Here is a 12,485-nt window from a genome sequence, read left to right on the forward strand (position 1 = left end):
ATTTTATCCTAATAAACATTTCTTTCGCTTCAAGTTTGGTCTTACTCAAAATTCCCTCGATAAACGAAGCGTTTGAAAATTGTCTAACATTATTTTGATACTTCTTGCAAAAAAAATGTCTGACTTTTTTATTTAACAAAACCAATTATTTTTCAATAGCACATTATCTTAAAAACAGTTGGAAGGACAAGCACTCAAATTTTCATCTTAAAATATTAAGAACTTTGTCTTTCGGAGCGAGTTGAAGTGAAAATATTTAGTAAATTTTCTTGTCTGAAAAATTAAGTTTTTTTGATTTTTTACAGAAACAGTGAAAGATACAACTTTTTTGTCGAGAGAAAAAAGATGCGCCATGAAATTTCCTATGAAGTGATATCTTAAAAAGTTGAATTTTCGAAAACTGATTTTCAAGCCATCAGGGGCCAACTCGAGCGGCCTGAAGCGGCCAGGCAAATTTTATGCGTGGTTATAGAATCCGGAGTCTCAATTATAAATCCTAGTTCCTTACTTTTAATTCCTAACGCATAAGTATTTGTCGCAACTCCTAGTTTCTTACTCCTAACGCTTCACACCTAACTTTTAGCGCTAAACTTGTAAATTTGAGCTTATAACTCATAATTTACAACTCATAACTTCTTGCTTTTAGCCTTTTACTTCCAGGTTCTAACAACTTATTCCCTGTCGCTATCCTCTAACGCATAGCTAAGATCGTTCTCTTTTCGCTCCACTGGGAACCGAACCCCAGAAGTTTTGATTTCCGGTCAGGTGCTTTACCATTAAGCTATTAGAGAGATCAGAACAGAAATTTTAATTCAAGAAAATACCGCACACTTATAGCAAGGTGTTAAAGGAACGTATACCATCACTTGAACCATTAATAATTTGCTGAAAACAGATGAATTTTAATTTTTTCTCAAGTAATAACTCCCATATACATGCTCACAACTCATAACTCCTACCTTGTAACTCTCAACTCTCAGCTACTGACTCCTTAATTATATCTCTGAACACTTAACGTTTATTCAAAGGTCATAACTTATAACTCTTAAGGCCTAACTTTTAATTCATAACTCGTAGCTCCTGACTCATTACGCTTAACATACAAGATGTAAATCAGATCGTTTAACTCATAACTCCTAGCGCAGAACTCATAACTCCTAACGTTTAACTCTTATGACCTCTATCGTATAACTTAAAACTTCACTTTTAGCCACTAACTTATAAATCTTAACTAATAACTTAAAACTTATAAATCTGAACACTAGCGTTTAACTTAAAACTAATAACTCCAAACTTCTGAAGCCGAGATCCTAACTTTTGACTCGTAAATCCTCACTTATAACTCCTGACTTTTAACATCTAACTCCTAACTCGTGACATCTACCTTTTGACTCCTAGCTCATAACATCTAACTTTTAACGCATAACTCCTAGCACCTAAATCCTAAAGTTCAACTTGTATGTTGTAACTCTCATCGTGTAATGTTCAACTCCTAGTTCCTAGATCATAATTCGTGAAGCAAAACTCATAATTTGTAACTTATAAATCAGATCACCTAACCCTCTACTTATAACTCCGAGATCTAAGCTCCTAACTCATAACGTATAACTCATAACTCCTAACTCCTGAGACGAAACTATTATTGCTTAAAACTTAAATCTTTGTCCCAAACTCATAAGTCATAACTTATAACTTATAACTAAAAGCTTATAGCGCTTAATTGCTGAATCCTAACTCGTAAACCCTAATATAACTCATTCAGCATAACTCCTTACTCATAACTCCTAACTTCTAACTTAAAAATCGTGAATCGTAAAGCTTAACTCCTAACGCTTAACTCCTAACTTATCACTTACAAGTCATGGCTCCTGAATCATAACTCCTAGCCTCATTATTCAATACATTTCTAAATATTGTTTCAAAAACTTGAAGAAATTCTAACATTTAAAAACTTGTTTAATAATCGATTTATAAATTTTCTGAAATTTTTTATCCGAGGAAATGAAAATCCAGGGTTTTATTATCAGGAGTATTTGTCAAAAGCTGCTACCCTTAAGTAACTCGGAATATTTTCTTTTCGCAACAAAAAAAAACGGATTTAAAGCAAGTTAAGGAACCTTTGATAATGTCGGCTGAGCGAATAAAATTTTAGCTGACTAAACATTACATTCGTATTTAATTTTTAAAATTTTATATAATGCAAAAAGTTGAATATGCTTGGCGCAGAACGGTCGACGGATTAACTAAGTAACCGCACCCAGATCACTCCCTCATCAAAAAAAAGCTCTGGTATGCTTTTAAGCTTTCCTTCCACAATTAGAGACTCGCTTGTAGAAGCCTTCTCGGTTCGACTCTCCATTATTTTAATTATATTTCGAAGAACGCTGAGAAAAGGAAAAAGAACTTTGAAAAAGAATTAGTATCCTAGGGATTAAACGTGAGCTTTAGAAATCCTCTCTTAACTTTCATAACGTACAAAAGGTTGAAATTAAAAGAGCTATCATATTTTTACGGCTTAGGATGCTTACAAATTTTCTCTGAAAGTTTCTTAGTGAAAGAATTAAGCTAAATTTTTTTATATATTGGGGGGCTTTCAAATAAAAGCTTACGTTTAAGTAGAGTGACCAGATGGCTGAATGGGAAAATCAGGGAATCACCCCATCTTTAAACTTCAATTTCCCCCACCCCTTATACAATTTAAATTAAGGCGCGTTATTTAAAAAATAGCGCTGCTATAAAATAAAGATTTTGATATTTAAATTTTTTTAAATGAAGTGAGGAATCTGTAACCAAAAAAGAAGAAATGTTCATTTAAAGAAAACAAATTTTTAACCCAAAATGGAATCTTTATATTTTAAGTTAAGAATTTAATATGTTAGTATAAAGAACGAATTTTCAACAAAATAGTTTAATTTTCCATAAGAGTTATTAATTTTCAACCAAAGCTTTCCATTTCCCAGCGGAACTGGAGAGTAATTTTTTCAATATTTAGAAATCAAAATCACTATAAAAAAATTGATTTTTAACAAGTAGCGAAAAATAATTCACATCAAGTTATTTAATATATTTTATATGGTAAACAATAACGTCATAAAATATTAAATATTCAAATTTTGGTCAAATTAATCTTACAAACATAAGGAATTACCTTAGAGGTCAACTTATCGAAGTTGTGATCAAATTAATCTTATCTCTGCGTAGCTTAAAGGGTAAGAGAATCAAACCGGAAATCTGAAGGACATGGATTCGGTCGGATCCTAGAGGACCTTGAGAGCATTTTTTCACAATTTTGAAATGAAAATCTATATTGAAAAAATATTTATTTTCACCCATTTGATAAAAAACAATTAAAATTAAATTATTTTTATTTAAATAGTTTAATTTTCAACCGAACGGTTGAATTTACAACTAAATGAGATAATTTTTTAACTAAACACAGAGCATTTTAATTTTCAGTTAAAAGAATTCAATTATTAACAAAAAAATTATTATTTTTTTACCAAAAATACCAATTTTAAACTAAAAAAGATAACTTTTCAATTCAAATTTTCGAATCTGAAAATAAAATAATTGATTATCCACCCGGAAGATTAATTTTCTATTAATAGATACGAATTTTCATTCACAAAATATAAATTATAAACCGAAAATAGAATATTTATATTTGCTATTAAAAACAATTTTTACCAATAAAAAACTAAATTTCAACAAAATATAAATATTTTAAGCCAAGGAAATATATTTTTGTACAAAAAATTGATTTTTGACATGGAAGATTAATATTCTACCACGAAATATTAATTTTCAACAAAATGCATGAGTATTCAGCTAATGAGGACAAATTTAAAGCGAAACACAGAGTAGTTAAATTCTTAGATAAAAAATTAATTTTCCACTTTAATAAAAAATAATTTCATTAAAATTGGTTATATTTTTAATCAAAGAAATGCATGTCAAGCTTTATTAATTGTTTTTTTTTAAATTTTAACCTTCCAATTGAATTTTAAAAAAAAGAATTTTCAAACATTAAGATAATTTTTCTTTCAAAAAGACAAATACATAACGAAGACATGAATTTTTGATCCGAAAATAGAATTGGTATATTTTAAATTAAAAAAATTTTAACCCTGAAAACAAAGGAATTTTAACAAAATAATTCGATTTTCAACAAAAGAAAGTAATTTTTAGTTATAATATGAAATCTGCAAAAAAAAATTGTCAACCCAGAAGATTAATTTCCTCCCAAAATAGATGAATTTTAAATAAAATACATGAATGCTCAAACAAAAAAGGTGAATTATCAAACCGTAATGGAATATATTTATATTTACAGTTTAAATTAATTTGTCGCCATAAAAGGGTATATTAAGAAAAGTCAAAGAAAGGTACAGAAGATTAATTTTATATCAAATACAGTGTAATTAAATTTTCTGTATAAAATTAATTTTCAGCGCCCCCCCCCTCCCCCCAACAAAAAAGGAGTTGATTGAAAATGTTTTATTTCTTAACTCAACAAATTAATTTCAAGCTCTGATGGTGATTCATATAAAAATACTACGAACCGTCTATTTCAATATTCGGTATAAAATATAACTGATAAATTATAAATGTAGATTTTTTTCGAAACATACAAACTTTTAACTATGGAATGTACGTTCTTTACCAAAAATTAAGTAGTTATATTTTTAATCTAAAAAATAATTTTTAATCAACAAAAAAACGATTCTTAAACAAGATAGTTGAATCTTAACCAAAGGCATTATTTTTCAAGTAGCATGTTAAATCAGTAAAAAAATCAATAACCAAGAACATTAATTTCAGTAAACAAAATTTTTTAAAAGCAAAAAATAACTTTTCAACCATAAATGTTAATTTTGTACTGCAAAGACAAATTTCAAACTTAAAAAGATAAGATTTTAACTCAAACTGGAATAATTATATTTTCTGTTAAAAGTCATACATTTTTATTTAAACGAAGAATTTCCAAAAAAGCAGTTACATTTTTAACCAAGTAAATTAATTTTTAAGGAAATACAGAAATTTTCAACTGAAAAAATTTTTTTTAATCAAAACTAGAAAATTTAAATTTTTAGTTTACAAATTAATTTTTAACCAATCAGAAACGCATTTTCACTCAAATTGTGTTTCAACGAATCAATTGAATTTTTAATGAAAAATATAATAGTGAATATTTTTAAACAAGAAAGAATATTTTAATTTGAAACCAAAATCAATTGAATTTCCATGACAACTGGATAAATTCGGTAGGTGGTTTTTTGCAGTTTTCCACTTCCCTCGCTAAACTTATAGGAAAATGGTTCATTCTAACAAAAAATTCTTGCGACCCTAGCTTTCTGTAGGTATGAACATGAAACAGAAATCATTTTTCCACTAAAAAATGTCACCGTTAATTATTTTCTCTTCTGAAAAGAATTCACTGCTTCCCTTTTTTCTCTAGCTGTATTTTTTCGAGTGATTTCCTTACCACTTTCAACGCCTTTTATTTCGCGAAATGGGTAATTACGGCAGGCAAAAAAAAAACATTTAAGCAAAGGAGGGCAATCTTAAAAATTATGAATTTTTAACCAAATTGTTTAATTTTCAACTAAAGAGATGAATTTTTTAGCAAAAATATTAATTTTCTATTAAGCAACAAACTTTCAGAAATACAAAAAAGTTAATTTTTTTACCAAGAAGTCAATTTTCATAAAAACAAGTTTGATTTTTAACCGAACAGTTCAATTTCAAACAAACAATTTAATTTTCAAGTAGAAAATATAATATTTCAACAAAATATAAATTTTTTACCGTAAATGGAAAAGTTACATTGTTAGCTGTAAACATTAATTCCCAACCAAAAAAGACGAAAAATTTTAAACAAATAGATAAATTTTCAACAAAATAGATGAATTATCAATTAAGATAAGGAATAATCAAAAACGGATTTTCAATAAGAGAATTTAACCCAAAAGATGACTTTTCGGCAAGAATGATTAACGCTCTGAAAATGATATATTTGAATTTTGAAGCAATTTGTTGAATCGTCCAATTTTGATAAAAACAATTTAATTTCTAATGAACTAGTTAAGTTTAAACAAAAAACTCTGTAATTGAAAAGAAAATTAATTTTCTGCGAAAGAGTTGATCCAATAAAATGATTTTTCAACTGGGAAGATTGATTTTTTTCAATACAGTAGTTGCATTTTTAAACAAGGATGTGAATTATGAAAAAGTATAAATTTTTAACAAATGGTTCAACTTTTAACAAAGTGGTTGAATTTTCAACTAAAAAAGATGAATTTTTAAGTAAATAGTTATACATTTTCAACTAAAGAAATGACGTTTTAGCAATGAAAATATTATTCTACCGTAAACTCGAATTTTATACAAAGTTTATTTATTTACAGCAAAATTTTCGAATTTTAAATACAAAAAGACTGATTATCCTCAAATGGGTGGAATTTCAAACTCGAAACTATGATATTTTATCAAACAAGTTTATTTGCTCGAAAAAATTGTAGTTTCCTAAAAAATAGTTTAATTCTTAGTTAAATAGTTTGGTGTTAGTGAAAAATTTAGGAATTAAAAAAAAAATAAACATGAGGGTGCACTGAAAAAAATGATTTTTGAATTCGGAAGATTAATTTTTTAAGTAGAGTACTCGATTTTTTAATTAACGAATTTCAAAAGAATACATTTTTGACAAACTGGATATTTAAAAAAGTACATTCATTTTGAATAAAAATGTCCAATTTTGAAACAACAAATACGAATTATATACAAAACGGTTCGTTTTTTTACTTTATGATAGAACACCAGTTTTTATTTTATTCTTAAAAAACAAAGTTAAAAATAAAAGGATACATTTTTGGAAAAGCGAGACAAGACGAAAAATATATTTTCTTTAAAATTTGTTCAACCAAAAAGATCTACACGTTTTTGTATAAACTCTTGTTATAAAAGTATCATTAAAATAAAAAATCAACTTTTTGGAAAAACGACACTACCTACAACACTTTTTCAACAAAAATTTTCGCCTAAATTATATCTACTAATTTGTTTAGAACCACCTCACGCTAGGAGGCGTGCTTTTTGTACAAATCATTAAAAATAAAATTAAAAGTAAACAAATCAATTTTATGAACAAACTACCCAAGTTGCAATAAAGTTTTTAATAACAATTTTTTTCATGGAATGCGCCCTTCTTTAATTACTATTAAAACGGGGCGATGTTTTCTTAATTAAACAAATCTTCTAACGAGTTCAGGCATAAAAATTTACTATCAAAATTGAAAACAGTAGAGTTGTATAGAATGTTTTTCCGGAAAAAAGATGCCGACATTTATTCAAATTAAATCAATTCTGAAAAATTGGTAAGAACCGACGGTCAGAAAAAAATCAGTGACAAAAAATATGGTCAAAACTAATTTTGTTGCTGTGAATTTGAACATTTTTCATAAAGAATAATGCTTTTTATTCGAAATGATATCGGCTAATAATATTTTGATTCTTAAAATAATAAAAAAAACATTTTATTTTCATATATCTAATTTTTGCCCCACAACTACCTCAACCAACTAGTTCAATCTTCAACTGAAGAAGATAATTTCTAACCCAATAGTTAAATTATCGACCAAATAAATAAATTTTCCAGCAAGAAGTTTATGTTTGACCAAAAAACACGAATTCTTAACAATGAACAATAATTTTCAACAAAATGGTCGACCTTTAAAACGAATAGAATAAATTTTCCACAAAACGGATGAACTTTGAACTTGAAAATATGATTTTTAGCGAAAAAAATTAAATTGCTACTGAAAATTAAATCGTCATCAAAAATAGTTTAAATAAAAAAAATAGTTTGATTCACCATTGACAATTTAAAATACTGATTACACCAATGAGAATTTCACTAGTTAACCATTAATCATTTGAAATAATGATTTCACCAATGACAATTTCAATAGTTCACTAGTGATAATTTAATACAGTGATTCTACTAATTAAAATTTAACAGATGCACCAGTGCTAATGGAAAATATTGTACTGATTCTACCAATGACAATTGCACAGATTCACCGGTAATAATTTCAAATACTGATTTCATCGGTGACAGTATCACTGGTTCCTCAGTGATAAGTAAAAGTACTGATGTCACCAATAAAAATTCCACTGCTTCACCAGTCATAATTTTTTTTTAATTCCATCAGTGACAACTGCACCAAAGACAATTTTTCCTGGTTTATGAGTAATAAGTCAAAATACTGTTTCAACTAATAACAATTTCACTAGTTCACCTGATATAATTTAGAATAGTGATTCCAACATTGGCAATTTCAGCGATTCACCACTGATAATTTAAAATACTGATTCCTTCAATGACGATTTTAGTAGTTGATTATTAATCATTTAAAATAATGATTCCACTAATGAAGATTTCAATGTTTCACTAGAGACATATTAACATGGTGATGCCACCAATTACAATTTTACTGGTTTACCAGTAATAAGTCAAAATACTGATCATATCAATGACCATTTCACTGATTTCTCAGTAAGAGAATGCATATGCGGATTTCACCAATGAAAATTTTACTGGTTCACGAAAGATAATTCAAAATACGGATTTCACTAATGACAATTTTACTAATTTACCAGCGATAATTTAAAATACTAATTCTACCAATGAGTATTTAACTAGTTGACCATTAAAAATATAAAAAGCTGACCCCACTAATGATAATTTCCCTGGTTCACCAGTGATCGTTCAAAATACTGATTCCGACAATGAAAATTCTACTGGTTTACCAAGGATAATTTATAATACTGTTTCCATCAATGACAATTTCACTGGTTCACAAGGGATGATTTATAATACTGGTTTCACCAATGACGATTTCATGGGTTCGTCACTTAAGATTTAAAATACTGATTTAACTAATGAAAATTTCACTAGTTAACCAGTGATAATTTAACATGCTGTTTCCACCAATGAAAATTTTACTGTTTCAACAGTTATAATTTATAATACTAGTTCTACAATTGACGATTTCACGTGCTCACCAGTTATAATAAAAAAATACTGTTTCTAGTAATGACCATTTAACTGATACCCTAGTAAAAGAATTTACATGCTTATTAGGCCAATGACAATTTTACTGGCTTACCAATGATCATTCAAAATACTGATTCCACCAGTGAAATATTTACTGGTTTACCAGGGATAATTTATAATACTGGTTCTGCTAATGACGATTTCACGTGTTCACCAATGATAATAAAAAATACTATTTCTGCCAGTGATCATTTCACTGGTTCTCCATGAAAAAATTAAAAAACTAGTAATAATTTAAAATAATAATTCCAGAAATTACGATTTCGCGAGTTCACCAAGGATCATTTGAATACTCATTTCACTATTGACAATTTCGCTGATTAACTATTGATAATTTAAAATACTGATTCTTTCAATGACAGTTTCACTAATTGACCAGTGAGAATTTAAAATAATGATTCCACCAATGACAATTTTACTAGTTAATCATTAATAAATTAAAATGCTGATTCCACCAATGACAATTTCACTGGATCACTAGTAATAATTTAATCAAGCGACTCCACTAATGACAATTTCACTGCTTTATCAGTAATCATTTAAAATACTGGTTTCACCAATGACGAATTCACCGGTTCATCAGTAATAATTTTAAATACTGCTTCCAACAATCAAAATTTTACTAGTCAACAAGTGATAATTTAAAATACTGACTCCACAAATGATAATTTCACTAGTTCACCAGGGATAATTTATAATACAGATTCCGCCAATGAATATTTCACGGGTTCATCAGTAATAATTTAAAGTACTGATTCTACCAATGGCGATTTCACTGGTTCCCCATGAACAAATTAAGAATGCTGATACCGCCACGGACAATTTCACTGGTTTACCAATGATAATTTCAAATACTAATTCCACCGATGACAATTTTACTAGTGCATAAGTCTTAATTTAATATAGTGATTTCACGAAGGACAATTTCACGGAGTTACTTGTAATGATAAAAAATACTGATTCTTTTAATGACTATTTCACTGGTTTACCAGTTGAAAATTAAAAATGCTGACTCCACTAATAGCAATTTCACTGGTTGAGCATTGATCATTTAAAATATTGATTCTACCAATGATAATATTACTAGTTGACCATTAATTATTTAAAATACTGATTCCAACAATAACAATTTCGATGCTTTACTAATAATAATTTATTATAGTGATTCCACTAATGACAATTTCACTGGTTCACCTGTGATCATTCAAAATACTGATTTCACTTATGACAATTTCACAAAATGGCCAATAATAATTCGAAATGCTGATTTCACCAATTTCCATTTCGCGGATTCGCCTGTAAACAAATTAAAATACTCATTCTACCAATAACCCTTTCACTGGTTCACCAGTTAAAAATAAAAATGCTGATTGCACGAATGAAAATTCCACTGGTTCACCGATGATAATCTAAAATACTGATTCCACCAATGGCAACTTTACTAGTTGATCATTGGTAATTTAAAATACTGAACCCATCAACAGCAATTTCACTGGTTCACCAGTGTTATTGAATATAGTGATTCCACTAATGACAATTTTACTGGTGGACAAGTGATCATTTAAAATACTGATTTCACCAGTGACAATTTCACGGGATAATCACTGATAATTCAAAATGCTAATTTCACCAATGCCAATGATTCTACCAATGCCTATTTCACTGGCTCACCAGGAAAAATAAGAAATTCTGATTACACCAATGAAAATTTCACTGGTGCAGCAATGATAATCTAAAATACTGATTCTTCCAATGGTAATTTCACTAGTTGATCATTGGTAATTTAAAATACTGAATCCATTATTAGCAATTTCACTGGTTTACCAGTGTTATTGAATATAGTGATTCAACTGATGATAATTTCACTGGTTGACAAGTGATCATTTACAATACTGATTTCACCAATGAAAATTTTACGGGATAACCACTGATTATTCAAAATGCTGATTTCACCAATGACCATTTCGCGGATTCACTTGTAAAGAAAGTAGAAACGCTGATTCCACCAATAAATAATTTCACTGACCTACGAATAATAATTTAAAATACTGATTCCAACAAAGTCAGTTTTACTATTTAAGCAGTGATAATTTCAAAATCTGATTCCACGAATAACAATTTCACTGGTTCACGGCTGATAATTAAAAATAACTGATTCAACCAGTGATAGTTTTACTGAGTTTGTTTAAGAGAATATGGTTAAATCATATTATTAGACACATTTGTCAGAAGAGGAAAGGTAAAAAAAAGTTATTTTCAACACTAAGATATAAAACACTTTCTATATAAGGAAAGCTTCAATCAAGGAAAGTTTTTCTTTTGCTTGCAGCTATCTTTTTCGTTCTCTTTGTTTACCAAGTCCAAGAAAGGATTCTCAGCCAAGGAAGGGATGCTCTTCCCTATTTTTAAATGGCTACTTTCTTTTGGTAAAGGCGTAAATAGAAATCTTCGAAAAGGCTACCCAGTGGGCACAAAATCTTGCGACGTCTTTACGACATCGTTATGACATTTTTACGACATCATATGTCTATGTCGTTTCGGTGTCTTTGCGATATCGTAAAGACATCGTCAGATCGTACGACTTATTTACGATATCGCAAAGGAACCTTAACGACATGCGCATAGGACGTCGTAACCCAGTGGGCACAAGATTTGGTGACGTCTTGACGACATCGTTACGACATCTTCATGACATTTTACGACATCCTATGTCCGTGTCATTTCAGTGTCTTTACGATATCGTAAAGACATCGTCAGATCATACGATATGCCTACGATATCGTAAAAACATCTTCACGACATGGACATAGGATATCGTAAAGTTGTCGTAAAGATGTCGTAGAGATGTCGTAAAGACGTCGCTAAATTTTTTGCCCACTGGGAAAGTTGTCGTAAAGATGTCGTAAAGACATCGCCAAATTTTCTGCCCACTGGGAAAATGTAGGCAGTCTTTTTAGGTGTCACATGCATTGTTGCATACATAACAGCAACAATTCCTTCTACAAATTTTTTCAAATCCCACCACATACTTTTATGATTTACTTTGAGTTTGCTCTAAATGTTAAAATTTAATATGAATCCACAAAAAATGAATCCATTTTTTTTGTTCTGAAACAAATTATATCACGTGAATCGCGTTGAAACTCAATATTTCTCTTACCAATTAGCTATAAAATCCGAAAAAATTCAAATATTTGCTTTATAAGTGAAATGTTGATTTTTCGACATTTTTGCGCTAATGACGATTTAATAGAATGATGTAATACGTAATTAACAGGTGTATACATATGAAACCGGTATTGCCATTTAGCGGCCAGTAGGCACACTTGTAGGCACTGTCGGAACTTACCATTTGTGCTAATTGGCGTAT

This window comes from Belonocnema kinseyi, chromosome 1 (genome assembly GCF_010883055.1).
Source record: "Belonocnema kinseyi isolate 2016_QV_RU_SX_M_011 chromosome 1, B_treatae_v1, whole genome shotgun sequence".
Taxonomy (NCBI): Eukaryota; Metazoa; Arthropoda; class Insecta; order Hymenoptera; family Cynipidae; genus Belonocnema; species Belonocnema kinseyi.